Source organism: Piliocolobus tephrosceles, chromosome 15 (genome assembly GCF_002776525.5).
Source record: "Piliocolobus tephrosceles isolate RC106 chromosome 15, ASM277652v3, whole genome shotgun sequence".
Classification (NCBI taxonomy): Eukaryota; Metazoa; Chordata; class Mammalia; order Primates; family Cercopithecidae; genus Piliocolobus; species Piliocolobus tephrosceles.
In genome coordinates this window covers 62,574,669-62,600,924 of record NC_045448.1, presented here as the reverse complement: position 1 = coordinate 62,600,924, position 26,256 = coordinate 62,574,669, and the positions used below count along the sequence as shown (strand labels likewise).

The 26,256-nt window shown below is 41.2% G+C and overlaps 1 protein-coding gene and 1 pseudogene across 6 annotated transcripts in view; one reads left to right on the top strand and one right to left on the bottom strand.

Annotated features, from left to right (window-relative positions):
* COMMD1 (copper metabolism domain containing 1) overlaps positions 1 to 26,256 on the bottom strand; it is a 230,454-nt gene that overhangs the window by 63,117 nt on the left and 141,081 nt on the right. The gene's annotated exons all lie outside the window — the stretch shown is intronic.
* Positions 20,247 to 21,172, top strand: LOC111535807 (annotated as a pseudogene). The gene has a single exon (XR_002729570.1). The product of XR_002729570.1 is annotated as a 40S ribosomal protein S2 pseudogene (transcript).

Here is a 26,256-nt window from a genome sequence, read left to right as displayed (position 1 = left end):
TTAGTTTTTATGTCAGTGAGCATTTACTGAGCTGCTACACTGAGCAAGAAGTTGTGCCACACACTTAAAACATGTGTGTTAGTGTCTGAATCGTGAGTTATAGCTCTCAGAATGGGGTGGGAGCCAGAGGTCTGGGGCCAGGGTACAATGGGATTTGAGTTCTAGTTCCTCATGAATTATGAAGCCTTGGGAAATTCATTTGGGAAACTCATGAATCCAGTTTCATTCTGTTCAACTACAAAAGAGGAGTTACAATGCTTACGTCATATGATTATATCCAGAGATAATTGAGACAGCATAAATAAGAGGCTCTAGCAAGAGGATGATACATTATAGATGGGCTTTTAAAATTTTTCTCGTAAACTCAGATTCCTTAAAGATAAAGTTGTAGGATGGGAGTGAGGAAGTGGGGGTAGTGACTGTGATAAACTGGAGACATTCTAAACTGCATTTAAAACGGAACAGCCACTATTCCACCTTAGCCAATTACTGGTATAGAGGAACACAGGCCCAGTGATGTTTTTATTTTTTTTTAAAGAGAAGTTGGAAAGTTCACATTAATGTGAATTCTGTTTTTTTGAACACTGACATGTAATTGAAATTTTTGAAAAACATGTGCACCAGGCCAGGCATGGTGGCTCACTCCTGTAATCCTAGCACTTTGGGAGGCCTAGGTGGGAGGATCACCTGAGGTCAGGAGTTCAAGACCAGCTTGGTCTACGTGGTGAAACCCTGTCTCTACTGAAAATACAAAAATTAGCTGGGTGTGGTTGCATGAGCCTGTAGTTCCAGCTACTAGGGAGGCTAAGGCAGGAGAATGGCTTGAACCCGGGAGGCAGTGGTTGAAGTGAGCCAAGATCATGCCATTGCACTCCAGCCTGGACAAGAGTGAGACTCTGTCTCAAAAACGAAAACAAAAACAAAAACAAAAAAAACACAAACAAAATGTGCACCAAATGAAGCATCTGTCAGCCTAAAAGTGTAAGCCATCAGCTTGCAATCTATGCCTTAATGGCTAAGAGGGAAGGGAGAAATGACAAATATATTAATAGTTCCCCTGCTAGAAGCTCCAAAGACTTGGTGAGAGTGGAAGTTAATGCCTAGTTATGATTTTACCACTTAGTTCTTGTTTTTTCCTGTGCTGTGAAAAGGATAATAGATAAGACAGAGAAGATGAACTAGATACTGCTGTTCAGAGACAATCCCAAACACAGAAAGCAGCAACTCTGCACACTGTTTAGCCTCCTGAGTTTAGAGTGTTGTATAATACAGAATTTGACTGGCTTGTCCCAGGTTCCTGGTAGAAAGCATCTAAACCTTGGAACTTCCCAAGTGACCAGGAGAGTGTTTGTTATTCATGGTGGGCCCTGGTAGTGTAAACTAATGAGGCAATTCATTGTGAATGAATCCCAGGAGCTCATGCTAATGAGATTCAGGATGAGGGGTGGGCCAAGCCAGAAAGACCAACCAAGTGATTACAGGGATGGGGCTTCGAGCCACTTAATATTAGCCCAACCTCGGGACAGAGGAGGGCTGAAGACTGAGTTCAATCATACGGCCAGCCTTCAATCAATCATGCCTATATGATGAAACCTCAATACAAATCTTTGGACATGAGAGTCTCAATGGAGCTTCCTGGTTAATTAACACATCGATGTGATGGGAGGGTGATGTGCCCTGATTCCAAAGGAAGAGTGCATGGAAGCTCTGTGTTTGGAATTCTTCTAGACTTCACCCTATGTGTTTCCTCATTTGGCTGGCCCTGGTTTGTACAGTGTTAAGAGAAAAAATAAACTGTAAAGTATTTTAAAGAGGTTTATTCTAGCTAGGCATGGTGGCTCATGCCTTTAATGCCAACACTTTGGGAGGCCAAGGCAGGTGGATCACCTGAGGTCAGGGGTTAAAGACCAGCGTGGCCAACATGGTGAAATCGTGACTCTACTAAAAATACAAAAATTAGCCAGGCATGGTGGCGGCACCTGTAATCCCAGCTACTTGGGAGGCTGAGGCAGGAGAATCACTTGAACCCAGGAGGCAGAGGTTGCAGTGAGCTGAGATCGTACCACTGCACTCCAGCATGGGCAACAAAAGTGAAATGTCATCTCATAAATAAATAAACAAACAGACAGACAGATAAATAGATAGATAGACAGATTCATTCTGGGCTGATTTGAGTGACCATGGCTCAGGGTATAGTCTCAAGACATCCTGAGAATGTATACCTGAGGCAGTCAGGTTACAGTTTGGTTTTAAACATTTTAGGCAAATGGAAATTACAGGTAAGGTATACATTGGTTCAGCCCAAAAAGGCAGGACATCTTGAAGTGAGGGGTTACAAGTCATGGGAGGGTTTTAGGGATTCTTTAGTTGACAATGGATTGAGAGAGTAAAGCTATTGTCTAAAGACTTGAGATTGGTAGAAAGGAATGCTTAGGTGAAGATAAGAGGATGGTGGAGGTCAAGGTTCTTGTTATATAGATAAAGCCTCATAGGTAGCAGGCCTCAGAGAGAACGGATGGTAAATGTCTGTTTTTAGAACTTAAAGGCGTCAGACTCTCAGTTAATCTCTCCTAGATGCAGGAAAGCCCTAGAAAGGGAAGTCCCAGTTGTATTAAGAGATTCTCTACAAACACAAATTTGCAGAAGATGGCTTTGCAGGGCCATTTCAATAGGTTAGCACTGTGGCAGCCATCTGAAAATATGTCAAAGAAATATATTGTGGCGCTGTTTCCTGTCTGTGCTGCTGGGCCTGGGAACCCATCTGGTGGTCCACACAGGGCAGTGACACAGAATTCTTTCAGTGCCACTTTGCCAGCTGGGCTTGCCACTGGGCTTGCTTTCCCCACTCGGCCTGGTGGACTGCACTCAGCTAGCACTATCAGCCTGGATCCCATGCCCACCACAAGTGAGCAAGACATGGAGTGGCAAGGGGTGTGTGAGTGAGTGAGCGCAGGGTCCATCCATGGTGCACGGCCAGGCACACTGGCTGTTGTAGCAGGACAGACAGCTCCAGATTCCGGCACAGGCATGAGCTCCGTACAAGGCTATGGCGGGACCAGGCGTGCCTCAAGCAGCTTCTGCCTTGGGCACTAGCATCTAGATGTGGGGAATGCAGCAGTGCCCAAAAATTCAGTGATGCCAGCAAATGTGGAGCCCCAAGGGAACAGAAGCATTGCTGCTCTTCACTCCTGTGGTCTGGCAGACAAGAGTGTGTCACTGCCTGCAGCTTGGTGAGCTGGCCAGGAACATGTTACAGCACTTTTCGTACCCACCATTCGGTAGGTCCCAGGTTCTTGTCCCACGTCCAAGAAGAATGAGGTTATGTGGACAACTGGAGGGTGAGCAAGGTGGAGAAGAGTTTTACTGAGTGACAGAACAGCTCTCAGTGGAGACGGACCTAAACTGGGTAACCCCTACCTGAAGGCAGGTAGTCCCAATGTGTGGCTGAGTCCAGGGTTTTTATGGGCTCAGAATGGGGGAGTAAGTGCTGATTAGTCCATGGATGGGCCTAGAAAAGCCCCATTTGATTGGTTAAAAGGCATCGGGGAAGTTCTCACTCTGGTCAGGGACTTTACCCACAACTGGCAGCTTGGTTTTCAGGCTTAAATTTGTCTTTGGTTTGAAGGTTGGGTTTCACCAGGGACCCGCCCCTGTTTGCCTAGGAATTTGTCTACCTCCTGTCACTATCAGCAGCATGGGGAGGTGGCTCATAAAAGAATATATATATATATAAAATATATAAAATATATTTTTATTTTCTTCAGGGTCTACTATCCGTCATGTGATACTATACTACAGTGAGGTTGGAAAGTAAGCCACATTATACTGGGTTAATTAAAAAAAAAAAAAAACATTTAACAAGATGTTTATGGTTTGAGGGTGTGACTGAACACCTGCCTTGCATGGGCTTAGGTCTTATTTATAATTTGGTATCTTACTGCCATAAAGAGTCATTTTATCAGTCTTATGATCTCTATTTTAAACTTAATGCTAATCAGTTGTGCCTAAACTCCAAAAGGGAGGGCATATAATGAGGTGTGTTCAACCTTCCTTCCTATCATGGCTGGGAATTTAGTTTTTCAGGTGGCTCTGGGGTTCTCACGGCCAAAAGAGGGTCTGCTCAGTCAACCGTGGGGTGAGGGAGGCCTAGGATTTTATTCTTGATTTATAATAGTTGATTTTTATAATTATTTTTTCATTTTTAAAAATTTTCTTCCAGTGAATGGATCACAATAGTTTATAACTAAACTGTAATCATAAGTAGAACTGGCCCCTCCATATGTCAGAGGCATTTGAACCAGAGCAACTCCATCTTGAATAGGGTTTGGGTAAAATAAGGCTGAGACCTATGAGGCTGCATTCCCAGGAAGTTAAGGCATTCTTAAGTCATGAGATGAAATAGAAAGTTGGCGGCCGGGCGCAGTGGCTCAAGCCTGTAATTCTAGCACTTTGGGAGGCCAAGACGGGCAGATCACGAGGTCAGGAGATCAAGACCATCCTGGCTAACACGGTGAAACCCCGTCTCTACTAAAAAAATATAAAAATCTAGCCGGGCGAGGTGGCGGGCGCCTGTAGTCCCAGCTACTTGGGAGGCTAAGGCAGGAGAATGGCGTAAATCTGGGAGGCAGAGTTTGCAGTGAGCTGAGATCCGGCCACTGCACTCCAGCCTGGGTGACAGAGTGAGACTCCATCTCAAAAACAAAAACAAAAACAAACAAACAAAAAAAGAAAGTTGGCAGGAGATACAGGTCACAAAGACCTTGCTGATAAAACAGCAAGTGGTAAAGAAGCCAGACAAATCCCTCCAAGACCAAGATGATGATAAAAGTGACCTCTGGTCATCCTCACTGCTCATTATGTGCTAATTATAATGTATTAGCATACTAAAAGATACTCTCACCAGCAACATTACAGTTTACAAATCCCACGGCAACGTTATGAAATTACCGTATATGGTATAAAAGGGGGAGGAACCCTCAGTTCCAGGAATTGCCCACCCCTTTCCCAGAAAACTCATGAACAATCCACCCCTTGTTTAGCATATAATCAAGAATAACAATAAGAATAAGCAGCTGACCAGCGCATGGCTCTGCTCTGCCTATGGAGTAGCCATTTTTTATTCCTTTACTTTCTCTTTTTTTGAGATGGAGTCTTGCTCTATCATCCAGGCTGGAATGCAATGGCACAATCTCAGCTCACTGCAACCTCCATGTCCCAGGTTCAAGTGATTCTCCTGTCTCAGCCTCCCAAGTAGCTGGGACTACAGGCATGCACCACCACACCTGGCTAATTTTTTGTATTTTTGGTGGAGACGAGATTTCACCAAGTTGGCCAGGCTGGTCTTTAACCTCTGACCTCAGTTGATCTGCACACGTTGGCCTCCCAAAGTGCTGGGATTATAGGCGTGAGCCACTGCGCCTGGACTATTCTTTTACTTTCTTAATAAACCTGTTCGCTTTATTCTGTGGACTCATCCTTAATTCTTTCTTGCCTGGGATCCAAGAACCCTTTCGGGGTCTGGATCAGGAGCCCTTTCCAGTAACACATATACATGGGTTTCACATCCTGCAAACATTTTGTTTCCTTTTCTTTTATCTTTTAGTTGTTTTTTTTTTTTTAGAGACAGGGTCTTGCTCTGTCATCCAGGCTGGGTTGCAGTGGCATGATCATAGCTCACTTAAGCCTCAAACTCCTGAGCTTAAGTGATCCTCCTGCATCAGCCTCCACAGTAACTGGGATTACAGAAAAGCACCACCATGCCTGGCTAATTTTTAAGTATTTTTTTTTAGTGACAGGGTCTTGCTATGTTGTGCAAGCTGGCCTCAAACTCCTGAACTCAAGCAATCCTCTTTCCTCAGCCTCTCAAAGTGCTGAGATTACAAGCTTGAGCAACTGCACCCAGTCAACTATATTTTTGACTTACTTTTTGTTGGGAAAAAATCACTAGTAAGTGGACTTGTGCGGTTCAAACCCATGTTGCTCAAGGGTCAAATGTATAGTGCTTTCCTGAGTTCTGTGAGTTGTTCTAATTATAGAGCCCGAAGGGGCTTGAGGGATCCCTCCAATTTATAGCCAGTTGGTCAGAAATGAAGATGGCCTGGGACCCCAACTTGCAACAGGCATCTGAAGTGAGGGCAGTCTTGTTGGGAACTGTGCCTCTAACTTACAGGGTCTATGCTAACTTTGAGTGGTTAGTATCAGAATTGAAATATTGCAGTATATTCTAAGCCTCTAAGTTGAAGACTTACTGCTATTAACACATTTTGATAGATCTAAATTGTTGATGCCAGAAAGATTTTCAATCTCAAAATAATCGAGAGCCAACAATTTAGCTTATAGTCTGAATTCAACAGCTTGTATCTCAGCCACAAGTGATAATGTTAGGAAAAGAAGTGCCAAATGTTACACTGAGAAGACAAAGTCAACTTAGAAATGATCTCTCTCTTAAAGCAAAATAAGAAACTGACATTCAGTCTCCCTTGAAAACTTCTTGTTATAAGTATGCCAGCCAAGAAATACAACCAGTGAGGATTTGTCCTTCAGGTCCCAGAAATATGTACAAAATTATTTTTGGTCAACCTTAAGTCCTTATCCTACCCACCACCTGCATTGATTCTGTTCCCTTCAATTAATATCCCACCCGAGTTTCTACTCCTAATACTATCTGAGCTGTAATTATTTTAAGTCAAATAAAGTGCCTGGCCCTAATCAATGAGAACCTCTCCTTCCGTCACATTATTTCCTATCAGATTGTTATTTTCGCTGTCTTACTGAAAATCTTTAAATCTCCCATATTTGCCTCTTTCCTTATTCTACAAAGTCCTAAAACACATAGAGTTAACATCATGTTAAAACTTGATGTTGGCCAGGCATGGTGGCTCATGCCTGTAATCCCAACACTTTGAGAGGCCAAGGCAGGAGGAGAGCTTGAGCCCAGAAGTTTGAAACCAGCCTGGGAAACACAGTAAGACCTTGTCTCTACAAAACAAAAAAAACGCCAAAACAAAAAATTTGATGTTAACACCAGAAAAAGTAAAAATAGAACCAGAAAATATCTGCCTTTGTTATACAAAGCAAAGTTTTCCTAAATTCCCTATATTATAGCTCTAGACAAAATTATTTAATATAGTTGGATTTATTGACTGACAGTGGTATTCCCATTCTCCAAAGAGGTCTTTAGTATCTTTTCACCTATCTTATGATTATAATACCACTATCTTTGAAGCTGCTGCACCTTCCTTCCCAATTGCACTCTCCAATCTTACCCTTAGAGGTAACTACTATCCTTATAGTAACTGTCAGCAGTCATTTTGAATTCCAGCAGAAGTTTTTAATTTTGATGAAGTCTAATTTATTACTTTTCTTTTATGGATCATGTTTTTGGTGTTATGTCTAAGAATTCTTTGTCTAACCCCAAATCACAAACATTTTCTGTTTTCTTATTTTGTTCTGCAAAGCACACTGTTAAGAGAATGAAAAGCCAGAAACTGGGAGAAAATATTTGGGAGAGGTTTTATAGTTTTATGATCCATTTTGAGTCAATGTTCGTATGTGGTTCAAGGTCTCCTGCTCCCCTCAACACATACAGATGTCTAACTGTCCCAACCCTATTTATTGAAAGAAATATATCCTTTCTTCATTTAATCATCTTGGTTGAGAATCAATTGACCAAATATCTGTAGGTCTAGTTCTGGACTCTATATAATATTATATTATATTAACTGGGACCACGAACTGAATGGCTTTATCTGGTGGCTACATTGTGATCAGTGTGTTTCTTCACTGGCAGGAATTTGATAGGGTAATCAGCATAGAAAATGGGATTAAGAATTAATAAAGATCAATTCTAGTAAAAGTCCCATCAACAATGACTTTGTCAGGGCACACAACACTATATTTCAAAATATGGCACCTTGGCATACTGAGTATTTTAAGCTGAAAGAAACAATGAAAAGCTTAGAAGCAGAAAGGTCTCTGACCTCTCTCTAGAAGATCCTCAAAGTGACAGGTGTCCTACCCTATATGCAAAGGAAAGGAATCTTACAGAGAAAGGTTAAGAAGAATCCAAGCAAACAGACCTTGCTTAGTTACCCGCAGTTTATTACCACAGGATCGTATGTCCACTTTTGTCCAATCATACTTCTAAGTAACTGTCCATTCTTCATCAAACCTAGGCATAAAAAATATTTTTCCCTGGGTCTCTGTGTCTTCATTTTTGAAGGCTTCCATGTCAGGTAAAACTCATATTAAATAAATTTGCAAGCTTTTCTCTTGTTAATCTGTCTTGTTATGAGACATCAGTCATAAACTTTTTTTCCCCTTTAACTTGAAGTCATACAACTCCATGGGGCTTGGGGAAAATAATGTCTAACAACAAAAGACTGTTGAAGGTCAAGTAAGCAAACAGGAAAACACCTAGAATGAAATACACAAATAGAAGATCTGTCCTGATTTTTCATTTAGAAGACTAATTTTAAGTATTTATAAAGACCAAGTTCCATATTTTTTTCCACATCTGATATTGAAACTTGAACCTACGATTTTTTTTTCCTTTTTTCTTTTTTTGAGATGGAATTTCGCTCTTGTCACCCAGGGTGGAGTGCAGTGGCACCATCTCGGCTCACTGCAACCTCCACCTCCCGGATTCAAACAATTCTCCTGCCTCAGCTTCCCAAGTAGCTGGGATTATAGGCGTGAGCCACCATGCCTGGCCTGAACCTGGGATTTTAACAATAACAAATAGCCCATCAATCTATATAGCTTTGGGCCGGGAACGGTGGCTCAAGCCTGTAATCCCAGCATTTTGGGAGGCCGAGGCGGGCAGATCACATGAGGCCCAGGAGTTTGTGACCAGCCTAGCCAACATGGTGAAACCCTGTCTCTATTAAAAATACAAAAATTAGCCAGGCATGGTGGTGCACATCTGTAACCCCAGCTACTCGGGAGGCTGAGGCACAAGAATTGCTAGAACCCAGGAGGTGGAGGTTGCAGTGAGCTGCAATCCCGCCTCTGCACTCTAGCCTGGGCGACAGAGCTAGACTGTGTCTCAAAAAAAAAAAAAACAAAACAAAACAAACAAAAAAAAATATATAGATTTGATCTTGCTTTAGGTTGGGCGCAGTAGCTCACACCTGTAATCCCAGCACTTTGGGAGGCTGAGGTGGGCGGATCACAAGGTCAGGAGATCGAGACCATCCTGGCTAACATGGTGAAACCCCATCTCTACTAAAAATACAAAAAAATTAGCCGGGCCTGGTGGTGGCCGCCTGTAGTCCCAGCTACTCGGGAGGCAGGAGAATGACATGAACCTGGGAGGCGGAGCTTGCAGTGAGACAAGATCGTACCACTACACTCCAGCCTGGGCGACAGAGCGAGACTCCGTCTCAAAAAAAAAAAATTTGATCTTGCTTTGCATCCCTGATCAGTCATTACAGAAGTGAAGCAGCTGTAGTCAAAATTTCCCCTCACTGTTCCCTGGGAGTTTAGGCATTTTCATTATCACTTTCATGCAGACATTTTGCCCTCTTTTCCTCCCTCAACCTAAGTATAGGTATCTGAATGCTAAACAAAGATCATTTTAAGAGGTAGAGCACAGTAATGGGGGGTAAAAAAAAAAAAAAAAAAAAGTGGGGTAGGCAGTATCTTTGGGTCATTTTAAGAAATAACTGTAAGATTAGAAATGACAAATAATTCAAGAATCCAGTTGTCCTCTCTCCAATTTTATCTTTCAGAAGAAATAAGGACAAGTACCCTTAGCCAATTCAAATTAAACCCCAGTAATGCCAGTTTCACTGCCTAAAAACAGCCAGATTGAGTGGGAAATTCTAATGTACCTCTAGGGTGCTAAGCTGAAAGACCCAATTTCTACATCTGGGTCTGTCTCACACTCCTTCCATTGTGACTAGCTATTTCCCATTCTTATTTCTTTTTCTCTTATTTTTCTTTCATAGCTTTCAAAATTCTAATTTAATAAACCACATAACAGAATTCAAATCATCACAAAGAGCTTTCCAGTTAATTTCCTCCTAAATTACATAGAAACATCTACGTTAATTTTTGCTTTGAGGTATGTATAATCTATCAAAAGTTTCACCCTGAAGACTTTTACTAAAAACAAATGAACAATTACAATAAACATCATACCTTCAAGATCTAAATGGTACTATTTCTGATAAAGCATTTGAAATGAAAGCAACAACTAAATTCCAAGTTATCTTTAAAGTAAGTATATATAATGTCCAGGTGTGGTGACTCATGCCTGTAACCCCATCAATTTGGGAGGCTGAGGCAGGGGGATGGCTTGAGCCCAGGAGTTTGAGACAATGCTGGGCAACATATGAGACTGTGTCTCTACGCACACATACAAAAAGTAGTCAGGTGTGGTGGTGCACGGCTGTTGTTTCAGCTACTCAGGAGGCTGAGATGGGAGAATCGCTTGAGCCCAGGAGGTCATGCCACTGCTCTTTAGCCTGGGTAACAGAGCAAGACCCTATCTCAAAAAAAAAAAAAAAAAAAAAGGTATGTATAAAATGTCACTATTGTACTTTACTGAGTCATGGTGGCCTGGAGTTATAATTAGTTTTGTTCATATGTTCTGAATCTATCTCTGCATGCTATTGATAGAATTTCAAGTTTCATCGCCCACTTACCCAGGAAAATATATCATATATATGTTTTTGAGACAGGGTCTTGCTCTGTCACCCAGGCTGGAGTATAGTGGCACAATCTTGGCTCACCACAGCCTCAACCTCCCGGGCTCAAGCCATCCTCCTGCCTCAGCACCTGTAATCCCACAAGTAGCTGGGATTACAGGTGCTTGCCACCATGCCCAGCTAATTTTTGTATGTTTTAGTAGAGATGGGGTTTCACCATGTTGCCCAGGCTGGTCTGGAACTCCTGGATTCAAGCAGTCTGTCTGCTTGGCCACCGAAAAGGCTGGAATTACAGGCATGAACTACTGTATCTGGTGCAGCATATATTTTTATGACGACAAATATTGACACAAAAAGGCTGTGTTCCTTTGACTTATATATTTGCTTTCCTTTGACTTATATATTTGCATCCATCCATGCAGAGTAACTTTAACAATACTATCTGAATTAAAGTAGATGGAGACATTAGTTTCTAAGAACATGGTACGCAAATATTCTTTAAAAAAACTTTAAAAAACATTTAGAAAGGTTAAATAAATACATCTTCTTAAATAAATGGCTAAGCTCACAAAAAAAGCAAGAGGGCCAAGAACAAAGAGGGAGTTAAAAATCAATGGATTTTACTGATTACACAAGACAGAAGACAATGCCTGAGGGCTATACAAGCCAGAGAGGGAACTGAGACTTCTGTATGAAACTGTAGCCTTCAGAGAGCTTTCTCCTCAGCAAAAGAATGAACAAGTCAAAAATCTACTTAGAAGATAACAAAGAGATCACATGAGTTCTCAATCAAAAATTATAAAACACAGGAATAAGAAAGCTACTATGAGCTGGGCATGGTGGCACACTTCTGTAATCCCAGCACCTTGGGAGGCCAAGATGGGTGGATCCCTTGAGGTCAGGCATTCGAGACCAGCCTGGCCAAAATGGTGAAAAGCCATCTCTACTAAAAATACAAAAATTAGCCAGGCGTTGTGGCACATACCTGTAATCCCAGCTACTTGGGAAGCTGAAGCAGGAGAATCACTTGAACCCAGGAGGCGGAGGTTGCAGTAAGCTGAGATCATGCCACTGCACTACAGCCTGGCAACAGAGTAAAACTCTGTCTCAAAATAAATAAAATGTTAAAAAATAAAAATAAAAAAGCTACTATGTGTGATAATAAACAGAAACAAATAACAGCATTTAGACCTGTAAGAACTTCACAAAATGGAATAATCAGAGAATAAAAATTATTTTATTCTATTTTATTTTTTGAGACAGGGTCTCACTCTGTCACTCAGGCTGGCATACAGTGGTGTGACAGTGATGTGATCACCACTCACTTCAGCCTCAACCTCCCAGGTTCAAATGATCCTCCTACCTCAGCCTCCTGAGGAGCTAAGACTATAGGTGTATGCCACCATGCCTGGCTAATTTATATATATATATATATTAGAGACAGCGTCATTATGTTGCCTAGTCTGGAAGAATATATTATTTTAAATGACCAGATATGAAAAAAAGCCAAATAGAATTTCTTGAAATGAAAATATAATCACTAAATTGAAGTCTCTAATCTCAAAGAAAAATGCTAAAAATGCCCACACTGTTATTTATACAAAAGAGTTTAAGTTAATTTCTGCATAGAAAATTCTAGAAACATGCAGGTCAAAAGTACCCAAAAGTAATTAATTAATGTAACAACACTACTCTAAGAAATACAGTCCCATGCTCTGGAATTTGTATTTTGACTACACTGTCTTGTTCACTCTTTCACTGATTTAAGAAATATTAGGCCGAGTGCGGTGGCTCATGCCTGTAATCCCAGCACTTTGGGAGGCCGAGGTGGGTGGATCATGAGGTCAGGAAATCAAGACCATCCTGGTTAACATGGTGAAACTGTGTCTCTACTAAAAATACAAAAAATTAGCTGGGCGTGGTGGCGGGCACCTGTAGTCCCAGCTACTCAGGAGTCTGAGGCAGGAGAATCGCTTGAACCCGGGAGATGGAGGTTGTAGTGAGCAGAGACTGCGTCACTGCACTCCAGCCTGGGCAACAGAGTGAGACTCCATCTAAATAAAATAAAATAAATACATAAATAAATAAATATTTATTGAGCACCTCTATGTGTTAGACCTCAATAAAATTAAGAAATATTTATCATCTATCAGTACTAAATTGAGAGGTGATATTTACTTTATAGTTATAAAGAAGAATTTGATTTTTATGTCAAGGTTCAAACAGATTAAACGACTAAGAAATTTGCCAAGATTGTGGAGATTTCTATTTCTATGCTTAGAAAAAAAAGTATGACTGGAAATCGGAATATTTATGTAGCCAATAAACTATGTCTCAATTTCTCATCTATTAAATGCTAACATTGCTTGCTATATTTACTTCATAGAGAAATTGTAAGGAAAACACAAAAACAGTTGTGAATGGGCTTTAAATGTGCTACAGAGATACAAGGTATTAGCCAAATAATGTTTTAAAAAGGAAAACAAAAAGCCAACACATTTATGTGATTTGTCCTGTACATGCTGATCTAGGAATATCATGTTTTAAAAGAAAATCTTAAAGGAAAGGAGAGTGTATTAGTCCATTCTCACACCGCTATAAAGATACTACATGAGACTGGGTAGTTTTAAAAAAGAAGCTTAATTGACTCATGGTTCCACATAACTGGGGAGGCCTTAGGAAACCTACAATCATGGCAGAAGGGGAAGAGGCCCATCTTACATGGTGGCAGGCAAGACAGAGCACAAGCAGGGAAAACTGCCTTATAAAACCATCAGATCTCGTGAGAACTCTCTCATTATCATGAGAACAGCATGGGGAAATCACAACCACGATCCAGTCACCTCCACTGGGTCTCTCCCTCCACATGTGGGGATTATGGACATTATAATTCAAGATGAGATTTGGCTGATGTGGCCAAACCATATCAGACAGCATTGAGACAATTTTCCATAGGGCTCTCACATTTCTGCAAATTTTGTGAGCAGAATCACAGACTGCCTTTCTTCCAATCTATGTGTTCAATAATGTTAGTAGAGTGAGCAGCCTTGGAAGACAGAGCAAGTGTCACCTCCAGAACAGAGGTCAGGTGTACTTACTTTCTACTATAATAACATCCCTGACCAGGAGTCAGGATTCCTGTCCAATAATGTACCCAACTGCATGTGCAGGTATCACCTGGACCTTTAGGCATCACTTTGGTAGAATTGGGGCTCAGGCAAAAGGCACAAATACTGATGTTCTGGCTACTGTCATTACTGTGGGTTATAAAGAAGTGCAGAGCTGACCCAGGAATCTAGTAACTTCTGCCAATATCCATAAAACCATGGAAAACTAACTTGTTAGCTTGAAAGTAGGTTACACACTCAGATGCTTCATAGTTCTTGAGATAAGAACCACAGCAATTCATCTTTATCTTTAGCATAACATATTAAGTAAATGGGAACATATTGTTTTAAGCTTAGGAACTCTTTAACAACCCAATGAGGTCATCACAGTAAACAGTTTATTCAAATATCTGTATTCTTTTGCTCCAAGATGGTCTTCAGTGGCCTTCCAGCTCAATATTAATATCTACCAGGGCACTTCAGCAGAGCCAACCCAACAGTCATTATTTCCTCACAAAAATATTTACAACTTATTTATTGCAGCACTACTCACAACAGCAAAGATATGGAATCAACCTAAGTGTCCACAAGCAGATAAAGAAAATGTGGTATATATACACGATGGAATACTATTAGGTCATAAAAAAGAACAATATGTCATATGCAGTAACATGGATGGAACTGGAGGTCATTATGTTAAGCGAAATAAGCCAGGCACAGGAAGACAAATACTGCACGTTCTTACTCATATGTGGAAGCTTAAAAAGCTGATCTCATAAAGGTAGAAGTATAATGATAGATACTAGAGGTTAGGAAGGATGGGTATGTGGGAGGGAGAGGAGATGAAGAAAGGTTGGTTATTAGGTACAAACATACAGATAAAAAGTATAAGCTCTCTCCTTGGACAACAGAGTGACCACAGTTAACAACAATGTATTGTATATTTCATAGTAGTTAAAAGAAAGGACTTGAATTCTTCCCAACACACAGAAATGATAATACTCAAAGTGATGGACACCTCAAATATCTACTTGATCTTTACACCTTCTATGCTTGTAACAAAATATCACATGTACTCCATGAATGTGTAAAATATTACATGCCCCAAAGTATATACATTTAGGACTTAAATTCCTCATTCCTGGCTTTCCTTCACACCTTTTGAAGGAAATGTTTTTATAATGTTAGATGCAACTTAGTATTTGAAACATCATTTTGCGTCCATAGAATGAATATGAGTTGTGAGAACAGGAAAAAAACCAGCACAATGAAAAGCAAAAATCAAAATGTAAAGAACCATGTATATTTGAAAACACTGTCAGTTCTAAACCATTTTACTATCTAGACATTTTTCCTCATAAACACATGCCAACAGGCACAAAAAGATCTAGAGGAGACCTATATAAATGCATGCTTGCTAATGGAAAAACAACCCAAAGTGCAGAACTCAATTAGAGTAGTTATTACCCAGGGATGGTTCAGGTGTGACGTGTTAATAGTTTGTCGTTACTCAACAACCGCTGGTTAAACAGGTGTGCCTTTGTGGCTTGTTGCTTTGTGTCTTATAAATTGAGTACAGTTGGTAGGCAATGTGCTATTTTACTACTAGTTGATGATGACACAATATTACAAGTAGCAGATGTGTTACTAGCAGCACCCTGCCAGGACAATGTTTAAAGACCTTAACAAATCTCATAAATTCACAAGCTCCCTAGGACCAAAATAATCCAAAAACAAACTGCAATATACCTCTGTTAACCTTTGATGAGAATCAAGTAGTTTTCTAAAAACTGAGTTAATTATATAGAGATACATGTTACTGATATTAACAGTATCCAAATATGTGTGTGTGTACATACACACATCTTGGAAATATAAGACTGTAAGCACCTAGCACATTGTTCTATTTTCTTCCTTCAACGAGTAGCCTCTGTTTTCCATTAAGTACTGCTTTATATTTTTCATTGAGTTTTTGTTCTAACTCAAATTCTATAGGTTCAAAAGGATGTTTTCAATACTAATGTAAGCTGCATCTAACTTTTATTTTTTTTTTTGGCCTTCCTGTACTAATAAAGACTTCAGCATCTAACATAGGGTCTCATTCTGTCACCAAGGCTGGAGTACAGTAGTGAGATCACAGCTCACTGAAGCCTCAACTTCCTAGGCTCAAGTGATCCTCCCACCTCAGGCTCCCTAGTAGCTGAGACTACAAGCGTGCACCACCACACCCTACTAATATTTTTTTTATTTTTTTGAGACGGAGTCTTGCTGTGTTGCCAGGCTGGAGTGCAGTGACATGATCTCAGGTCACTGCAATCTCTGCCTCCTGGGTTCAAGCGATTCTCCTGCCTCAGACTCCTGAGTAGCTGGGATTACAGGCACCTGTCAGCACACCCAGCTAATCTTTGTATATTTAGTAGAGACAGGTTTTCACCATGTTAGCCAGGTTGGTCTCGATCTCCTGATCTCATTATCTGCCCACCTCAGCCTCCCAAAGTGCTGGGATTACAGGCGTGAGCCACCATGCCTGGCCACTCTACTAATAAAGTTTTTTTTTGGTAGAGGCAGGGTCTCCCTATGTTGCCCAAACTGGTCACGATCTCCTGGGCTCAAGCAATCCTCCTGCCTTGGTCTCCCAAAGTGCTAAGATGACAGGTGTGAGCGCTGTGTCTGGTCTAACATCTGACATTTTATAAAAAGCACCTCCTCAGATATAAATGATGAATTGATGGGTGCTGACAAGTTGATGGGTGCAGCACACCAACATGGCACAAGTATACATATGTAACAAACCTGCATGTTATGCACATGTACCCTAGAACTTAAAGTATATAAAAAAAAAAAAAGCACCTCCTATAATAATAATACTATGGAAAGCTATATGGAGATACTGATAAATCTTAAGACATAAATGAACAGAGATAGTTGTTCCTTTTTTTTTTCTTACTAGCAAGTAATGGATTAATTGGCTTTATTTTTTCACTGTTGTCTCAGGGTTTTTACAGGGTAACAATTTGTAATAAGTATTTATTAGGCACAAACCACTGGTCAGGAACTGTAGGTACATATTTAAAAATCCTCAGTATCTAGGTCAGGCATGGTGGCTCACACTTGTAATCCCAGCACTTTGTGAGGCCGAGCTGGGCAGATCACCTGAGGTCAGGAGTTCGAGAGCAGCCTGACCAACATGTGAAACCCGTCTCTACTAAAAATACAAAAAATTAGTCAGGTGTGGTGGTGAGCACCTGTAATCCCAGCTACTCGGGAGGCTGAGGCAGGAGAATCGCTTGAACCTGGGAGGGGGAGGTTGCAGTGAGCTGAGATCGTACCACTGTACTCCAGCCTGGGCAACAAGAGCGAAACTCCATCTAAAAAAAAAAAAAAAAAAAATCCTCAGTATCCTTAGGAGTTACAATTGGCATCTTATAGATGAGGAAATCAAGGTTAGAAAGAGCTAATGTCATTTGTCCAGATCATACAGCTACAAGCAGTAGGATCAGGATTCAAATCCAAGTCAGTTTGACTCCAAAATCCTTGCTCATTTCACTAGAGCCAGCTATTTAATTTTTATGTTTTTTTTGTTTGTTTGTTTCTGTTTTTGTTTTTTGCTGTAACTGTCTATTCACTAATTTCACTCCTTCTCTTCCTTGGGTGAAGCTGAAATTTATGTAGCCATAGTTCCAACTGCTTTGAAGGAGCTAAATTTAGTATTAATACATTGACAAACTAAGTTGATACAGGTTACTGTAGATACTTTAAAAAGACACAATAAAGTCAAGGATCATAGAAGATGTGACCTCAGTTTTTCCTGGAATACTTTCTGTTCTTCTTCTTTGTCTATTGATTTTTACATTTGCAGGATTGAACTCAGGATGTCAGCCTTCCATGACATCCCCAATCTGGGTTAGATGCCCTCCTGTGATGCTTTAGCATCAAAGATATTTATTTCTTAATTTTTTAAAGGAAAAAGTTAATGCTGGAATCAGAGGAATCTGGTTAATGCAAGAGTTGAGACTACAGTTTAGGTCTCTTGACACACTCAGATTTCGCCTCTTAATCATGTTGCTTTTTTATGTCCAGTTTTTAGTAACGGATATAGAATATCAATGACAGCTATGTCCCTGGTGTCTAGAATACCCAAGGAGAAGAACTCTAAGGCATTGTTTGAAGTCATCTTTCTTCATTCCCTTTTCCAAGAACAGGTGTAGGTGGCTTTTTTTTTCTTTTAACGTTAAAGGAAAATGTTCTACTTTCACTAATGATGGAGTACCTTATATTTAGCCTATCATCCCACAAATGAGAATTACAAAAACTGGACAAAACAAGAACAAAAACTATCTGAAGGCACTGAAAAACAACAGCAGATAAAAATTGCTGCAGAGGTGACGCCTAGAAATGGCATCAGCTGGGAGAGTTAACTGATCTCTCTCCCCCCAACCCCCGCTTTAAAAAATTTTAAACAGCTTTTTGCCAATGGCAGGCTTCAGTGAGTGCTGGGTCAGGTAGTACTATCTGCAGTCTTATCGGCTTGAGGAAACAAGAGTGCAGCGTTTAAGACACTATATCAGCTAGAAATGGAAAGGAGATCCTCTGAAGAAAGACAACCACACATGCTGGGCATGGTAGCTCACGCTTGTAGTCCTAGCACCTTGGAAGGCTGAGGCAGGTGGATCACGAGGTCAGGAGTTTGAGACCAGCCTGACCAACACAGTGAAACCCCATCTCTACTAAAACTACAAAAATTAGCTGGGTGTGGTGGCAGGTGCCTGTAATCCCAGCTACTCGGGAGGCTGAGGCAGGAGAATTGCTTAAACCTGGGAGGCGGAAGTTGCAGTGAGCCAAGATTGTACCACTGCACTCCAGCCTGGGCAATAGAGCTAGACTCCATCTCAAAAAAAAAAAAAAAAAAAAAAAGAAAGAAAGAAAGCCAGCCACACATAAACTCACACTCTGCATATAAACTCTACTGAGATTTCTGACAGACAAGTAAACTCTGAATAACAGGACAGATTCTAAGAAGCCCAGATAAAGTTAAAATATCTGAACAGAAGTTTCAGCAGGTACCCACTGCAGGCAAGAGAGAGGTTGGAGTTAAGACTCAGTCAAGTTAACTGCCTGCAAACACAAAAAAAAATCAACATTTCTCAGAGAATCATAACAGAATCCATAATATCTACAATGCAGCACTCCTAATGTCCAGTATACAAAATTATTAGCTATATAAATAAACAGGAAAATATGACACACACTCAAAAGAAACAGTTGGAGACCAAACTTGAAATTACCTAGGTGTCGGAATTAGCAGAGAAAGCTACAGTGATAACTATGATTAAGGATGTAAAGAAAAAAGATGTTTGAAAATTAACACACAGGTAGGAAATCTCAAAAGAGAAATAAAAACTATAAACTAACCAAAACGATATTCTAAAACTAAAAAATATATTTGAGGTAAAAAAGAAAAAATTCCCTAAAAGGTGAAAACAGCAATGATGCAAGGGTCAGTGAACTAAAAGATAAATGGAAAGAAATTATCCAGTTTGAAAAGAGAGAAAACAAGATTGGGGAAAGAAACAGAGCCTGAGAAACATGTGGGATGCAATATTAAAAAATTTAACATCTGCATATTGGACTCTCATAAGAAAAAGAAAGGGAAGAGCAAAAAACTGTCTTTTGCTGAAGACAAACAACAAAACTGTTGCTTGGCTGAAACTCCATATTCATCAAAAATATCCATCAAGAATAAAGATGAAATAAAGAGATTTTCAGATAAGCGAAAACGAAGCCAACTCCCTGCCCAACATACCTGCACAACAAGAAATGCTAAGGGAAATTCTTCAAACTAATGGGAAACAAAACTAGATGGCAAAACAGATCTTCAGAAAGAAATGAAGATCAGTGGAACTCACAAATATGTAAATATATAAGACTATGTTTCATTCTCTCCTCATCTACTGGAAATACATGACTACTTAAAGTAAAAGTTGTAATACTGAAATACAGGGTTATCACATTAAGAGAAAAAACCATGACAACTACTGCATAAAAGAGTCATAAACAGAATTCTGTGGTTGTATAATTCTTGAAGTTTAAATTAAATGGTATTGTTTTATTTATTCAGTTTTGGAGACAGGGTCTCACTCTGTCACCCAGGCTAGAATGCAGTGGTATGATCTCAGCTCACTGCAGCCTCAACCTCTCAGGCTCAAGGGATCCTCCCACCTCCGCCACCCAAGTAGCTGGGACTACAGGTGTGTGCCACCACAACCAGCTAATGTTTCTGTATTTTTCATAGAGACAGGGTTTCACCATGTTGCCTAAGCTGGTCTGGAACTCCTGAGCTCAGGCAATCCACCCACCTCAGCCCTCCAAAGTACTGGGATTACAGGCATGAGCCACCACCCCAGGCAAAAGGGTATTGTTTTAATTCTAAGTATACTGTGAGACGTTAAGAATGTATATTGTAGCTTCTTCTCCGAGAAAACACCAAATGGCGGATGACGCCGGTGCAGGGGGGGGCCCGGAGGCCCTGGTGGCCCTGGGATGGGGAACCGCGGTGGCTTCCTCGGAGGTTTCGGCAGTGGCATCCGGGGCCGGGGTCGTGGCCGCGGATGCGGTCAGGCCAAGGCCGCGGAGCTCGCGGAGCTCGCGGAGGCAAGGCCGAGGATAAGGAGTGGATGCCCGTCACCAAGCTGGGCCGCTTGGTCAAGGACATGAAGATCAAGTCCCTGGAGGAGATCTACCTCTTCTCCCTGCCCATTAAGGAATCTGAGATCACTGACTTTTTCTTGGGGGCCTCTCTCAAAGACGAGGTTTTGAAGATTATGCCGGTGCAGAAGCAGACCCGTGCTGGCCAGCGCACCAGGTTCAAGGCATTTGTTGCTATCGGGGACTACAATGGCCACGTCGGCCTGGGTGTTAAGTGCTCTAAGGAGGTGGCCACCGCCATCCGTGGGGCCATCATCCTGGCCAAACTCTCCATTGTCCCAGTGCGCAGAGGCTACTGGGGGAACAAGATCGGCAAGCCCCACACCGTCCCTTGCAAGGTGACAGGCCGCTGCGGCTCTGTGCTGGTGCGCCTCATCCCTGCACCCAGGGGCACTGGCATTGTCTCAGCGCCTGTGCCCAAGAAGCTGCTCATGATGGCTGGTATTGATGACTGCTACACCTCAGCCCGGGGCTGCACTGCCACCCTGGGCAACTTCGCCAAGGCCACCTTTGATGCCATCTCTAAGACCTACAGCTACCTGATCCCTGACCTCTGGAAGGAGACTGTGTTTACCAAGTCTCCCTATCAGGAATTCACTGACCACCTTGTCAAGACCCACACCAGAGTCTCCGTGCATCGGACCCAGGCTCCAGCTGTGGCTACAACATAGGCTTTTTATACAAGAAAAATAAAGTGAATTAAGCCTGTTAAAACAATAAATAAAAAAATAAAAAAAAATGTATATTCTATATAGTCCCAGCTACTCGGGAGGCTGAGGCAGGAGAATGGTGTGAATTCGGGAGGCGGAGCTTGCAGTGAGCCTAGATTGCACCACTGCACCCCAGCATGGATGACAGAGCAAGACTCCATCTCAAAAAAAAAAAGAAAAAGAAAAAAAAAGAATGTATATTGTAATCTCTAGTGCAATCCTAAAGAAAGATGTAGCTGTAGCTAAAAACCCAAGAGAGAAATTAAAATGGAATTCCCCTCTAAAAAAAATTCATTAAGCTGTAAGAAGTAAAAAAAGGATAAACAAGAATAAAAACAGAAAGCAAAATAGTAGACCTAAATCCAACCATGTCAACATACTAAACATAAATGGAGAAAGCACTTTAAAAGCAACACTGAATTATCTACAATAGATGCACCTCAAATACAAAGACAAGTCGGAAACCGGTTGGAAAAAGACATTTGATGAAAACATAAGTATAAAAAGGCTAGCTTGCGTCTATAGTCCTAGCTGCTCGGGTGGCTGAGGCAGGAAGCTCTCTTGAGCCCAGGACTTCAAGGCTGGAGTGGGTTATAATCACACCTGTGAATAGCCACTGCACTCCAGCCAGGCAACTTAGTTCCTTTAAAAAAGCTTCTTATGGCATAATGTTTCAGGGGGAAAAAAATGGGGAGAGAATATATTATTTTCAGATATATACTCCAAGATAGAGTATTACCAGAAATAGACTGACATTTCTAATGATAAAATAGGACAGGCATAGTGGCTCATGCCTGTAAACCCAGCACCTTGGGAGGCCAAAGCGGGAGGATGGCTTGAGTCCAGGAGTTGGAGACCAGCCTGGACAACACAATGAGACAAAAAACAAAAAAAAATTTTTTTTTTAATTAGCCGGGTGCCGTGGCTTGCACTTGTGGTCCCAGCTACTAGGGAGGCTGAGGTGAGAGGATCACCTTAGCCCAGGAGGTAGAGGCTACAGTGAGTCGTGTGATCACACTACTGTACTCCTATTTAGATGACAGAGTAAGACCCTGTCTCCAAAAAAAAAAAATAAAACATAATTTATCAGAAAAATATAATCATAAATGTAGATATGTCGGATATAAAGCTTCAACCTTTAAGAAGAAAATTTGTGGCCAGGTGCAGTGGCTCATGCCTGTAATCCCAGCACTCTGGGGAGGCTGAGGCGGGTGGATCACAAGGTCAGGAGTTCGAGACCAGCCTGACCAACATGGAGAAACCCCGTCTCTACTAAAAATACAAAATTAGCTGGGCGTGGTGGCACATGCCTGTAATCCCAGCTACTCAGAAGGCTGAGGCAGGAGAATCTCTTTAACCTGGGAGGCAGAGGTTGAGGTGAACTGAGATTGTGCGATTGCACTCCAGCCTGGACAAAAAGAGGGAAACTCCGTCTCAAAAAAAAAAAAAAGAAAAGAAAATTTGTTGTTATTTAATACCCCCTCCTTTTTTTGAGACAGGGTTTTGATCTGTCACCTAGGCTGAGTGTAGTGGCACGATAATGGCTCACTGCAGCCTTGACCCCCAGGTCCAAGCAATCCTCCCACCCTAGCCTCTCAAGTAGCTGGGACCACAGGAGTGCACCATCATGCCTCGCTATGTTGCCCAGGCTGGTCTCCAACTCCTGGGCTCAAGTAATTTTCCCACCTCAGCCTCCCAGTGCTGGGATTACAGGTATAAGCCACCATGCCTGGTCTTAAGAAGAAAATTTGAAGGCTGAAGTGAGAGGACTGTGTGAGTGCAGGAGTTTGAGACTAGCCTAGGCAATACAGTGAGACCCTTGTCTCAAAACAAAACAAAAAGAAGAAAATTTGAGAGAATTAAAGGCAGAAACAGATTTTTAAAAAATCTCTATGATTGTGAACTAACATCCTTCTCATAGTAACTGAAATAATAAATAGATGAAAAAAGAATCAGTATGGACATAGATCATGTGAACAGCACTATTAACCAACTTAATCTAATTGACATTTGTAAAATACTACACTAACAACTCCACAAAATTGTTCTTTTCAAGTGTGCATGGTCTATTCACCAATACAGATCAAATGCTAAGTCAGAAAGTAAGTCTCAATAAATCTCAAAAGATGTATTGTAAACTTTAATATAGAGTATGTTCTCAGAGCATAATGAAATTAAATCAGAAAGCATCAGTAAGATACCTAGAAGAGCCCCAAGTATTTGGAAATTTAACATAATATTTTAAAATAAACCATGCTCAAATGCCACATGCAGGATTTGGAAAAAAAATAAAAATAAAAACAAAATAAACCATGGGTCAAGAAGAAACCACAAAGTTAATTAGAAAATGGTTTGGACTGTGATGGCTCAAACCTGTAATCCCAGCACTTTGGGAAGCCAAGGTGGGAGGATTGCTTGAGCCTAGGAGTTTGAGACCAGTCTGGGCAACACAGGGAGACCCTGCCTCTACAGAAAAACAAACAATTAGCCAGGTATGGTGGTGCACACCTGTAATCCCAGTTACTCGGGAGGCTGAAGCAGGAGGATAGCTCAAACCCAGGAATCTGAGGCTGCAGTGAGCTATGATCATGCCATTGCACTCTAGCCTGGGCAACAGAGTAAGACTCTATCTCTAAAAAAACTTAAAAATAAATAAATTCTTTTGAACTGAATGATGAAATGCAACACATGAAAATGTGCTAAATTTTAAAGCAGTGCTCAAAGAGAAAAGCTTTAAACAAAATTCTTCATAAGGCCGGGCGTGGTGGCTCAAGCCTGTAATCCCAGCACTTTGGGAGGCCAAGACGGGCAGATCACGAGGTCAGGAGATCGAGACCATCCTTGCTAACATGGTGAAACCCCGTCTCTATTAAGAAATACAAAAAACTAGGTGGGCGAGGTGGGGGGCGCCTGTAGTCCCAGCTACTTGGGAGGCTGAGGCAGTAGAATGGCGTAAACCCGGGAGGTGGAGCTTGCAGTCAGCTGAGATCCGGCCACTGCACTCCAGCCTGGGCAACACAGCGAGACTCCGTCTTAAAAAATAAAATAAAATAAAATAAAATAAAATAAAATTCTTCATAAACACACAATCTTAACATTAGCAAATCAAATCCATTAATATATCAAAAATATTATAAATCTTGAGCTAATAGGGTTTATCCCAGGAATGCAAGGAAGTTTAATAACATCACACATACACATATATATAGGCACATATATATGGATATTACATTATCATTTTTGGCTGTGAGATCATATATATAATCCACGTCAGTGGTCCCCAACTGTTTTGGCACCAGGGACTGGTTTAAGGATGATTCAAGTGCATTACATTTGTGTACTTTATTTCTATTATTATCACATTGTAATATGTAATGAAATAGTTATGTAACTCACCATAATGTAGAATCAGTGGGAGCCCTGAGCTTGTTTTCCTGCAACTAGATGGTCCCATTTAGTTGCAGGATTGGGGGTGGTGGGAGACAGTGACACTTGAAGTGTGTTGCTTATGTCCAGTCTACTCTGTAACAACCTCATTTTGGTTGCTGTCACTGCAGAAAACGCTGCTTCACAAAGAATGTTGGAAACGGAAGCAGGCTTTTGAGTGCATTTGTGGCAATCTCAGAATATTCTGCCTTGACTTTAACCCAGAATGTATGGAGATTTGAAGTTGTCTCAAACATACTTTCAAGGCATCTCTCATTTGCAATCTCAAGCGGTTAATCCTCTTCTAGCATGGACAAAGTCAATTCACCTGGCTTATTCACAAATGGGTGGCAGATCCATTCCTTCCCAATTCAGGGGTCTTTTGTGTTTGGGAAGTAATGCTCAAACTCTTTTGAAAGCTGAGATTGGTGATCATGCACCAGCTGGGAGAAAGAAGGCCTTGGCTCAATCCCTCTCAAAATCTCTGCAAATGTTTGAAACATGTCAGAAATCCTAATGTTCACTCATCGCCCCCATAATTCCAGTTTGGCTTTGAATGCAGCCACTTTATCTGCCGATTTAAACACTGTCATCATTCTCCTCTGAAGTGACAGATTGAGTTCGTTGAGCAGGTTGAAATGTCACACAAGCAAGTTTTGCCACCCATTCTGTGTCACTGAGATATGCTGCTAGTGGTGACTTTTTTTCTAAAAGAAATATCTGGAGTGGCTCTCGTAACTCAAAAACTCTGGCCAGTGAGGGACGTTTAAAAAGCCACTTCACTTCTGTGCACGAGAAGATGTGTGTGCTCTGCATCTATCTCCTCACAGAGCTGTGTCAACATGTAAAGGCATGTACTTAAATGTGGATGCTAGTTTTAATCACATCCTGCAAAATGTTAGGTTCAGGTGACATTTTTCAGCTAGCTAGCCTTTCTCCATGGATGACACAGTACACAGACTCCCATTCAGAAGCAAACTCTTTGACCCAAGTAGTGAAACCAGAAAGCTGTCCAGTCATGGTAGCCACTCTGTCTGTGCATATGCTGACACAAAATGACCAATTCCATTTTCCTGATATGTAATCATTCAAAGATTTGAATAGTTCTGCAGCTATGGTGTTGGTTGGCAACAAAAGTGCACACAACATATCCTCATGCACATCCTCCTGAAAAATGCAGTGCACAAAAACAAGCATTGTTGCCTTGTCAACACCAGTAGACTTGTCAACCTGGATTGCATGCCACAGTGACTCATTAATGCTCTCTAACAATTGTGCCTCAATATCCTCTATTTAATCAATTCAACTACTTATGGTGCTAGCTGAGAGGTACACGTGCCAACTTCTGAACTGTGTCCTCTCCTGAAGGTTCAAAACAAATATCCTTAGGATCAACTCTTTACCAATAGTAAAGGGCTTCCTAGCTTTCACAATGTGGTTAGCTACTAAGAATGATGCTCTCAATGCAGACACATTTGAAGTGGTGGCCTTCAATAATTGCTTCTGTTCTTTGTGTTCACATTTTTTTCTTTTGAAAAACTCCAGAGGCTTGTCTTTTAATGCAGGGTGCTGGGTCTCCACGTGGCAAAGCAGTTTTGAAGGTTTCATGGCTTCAATGGATAGCCCCGGTCGCCACATATACAAAGTGGGCTTGGA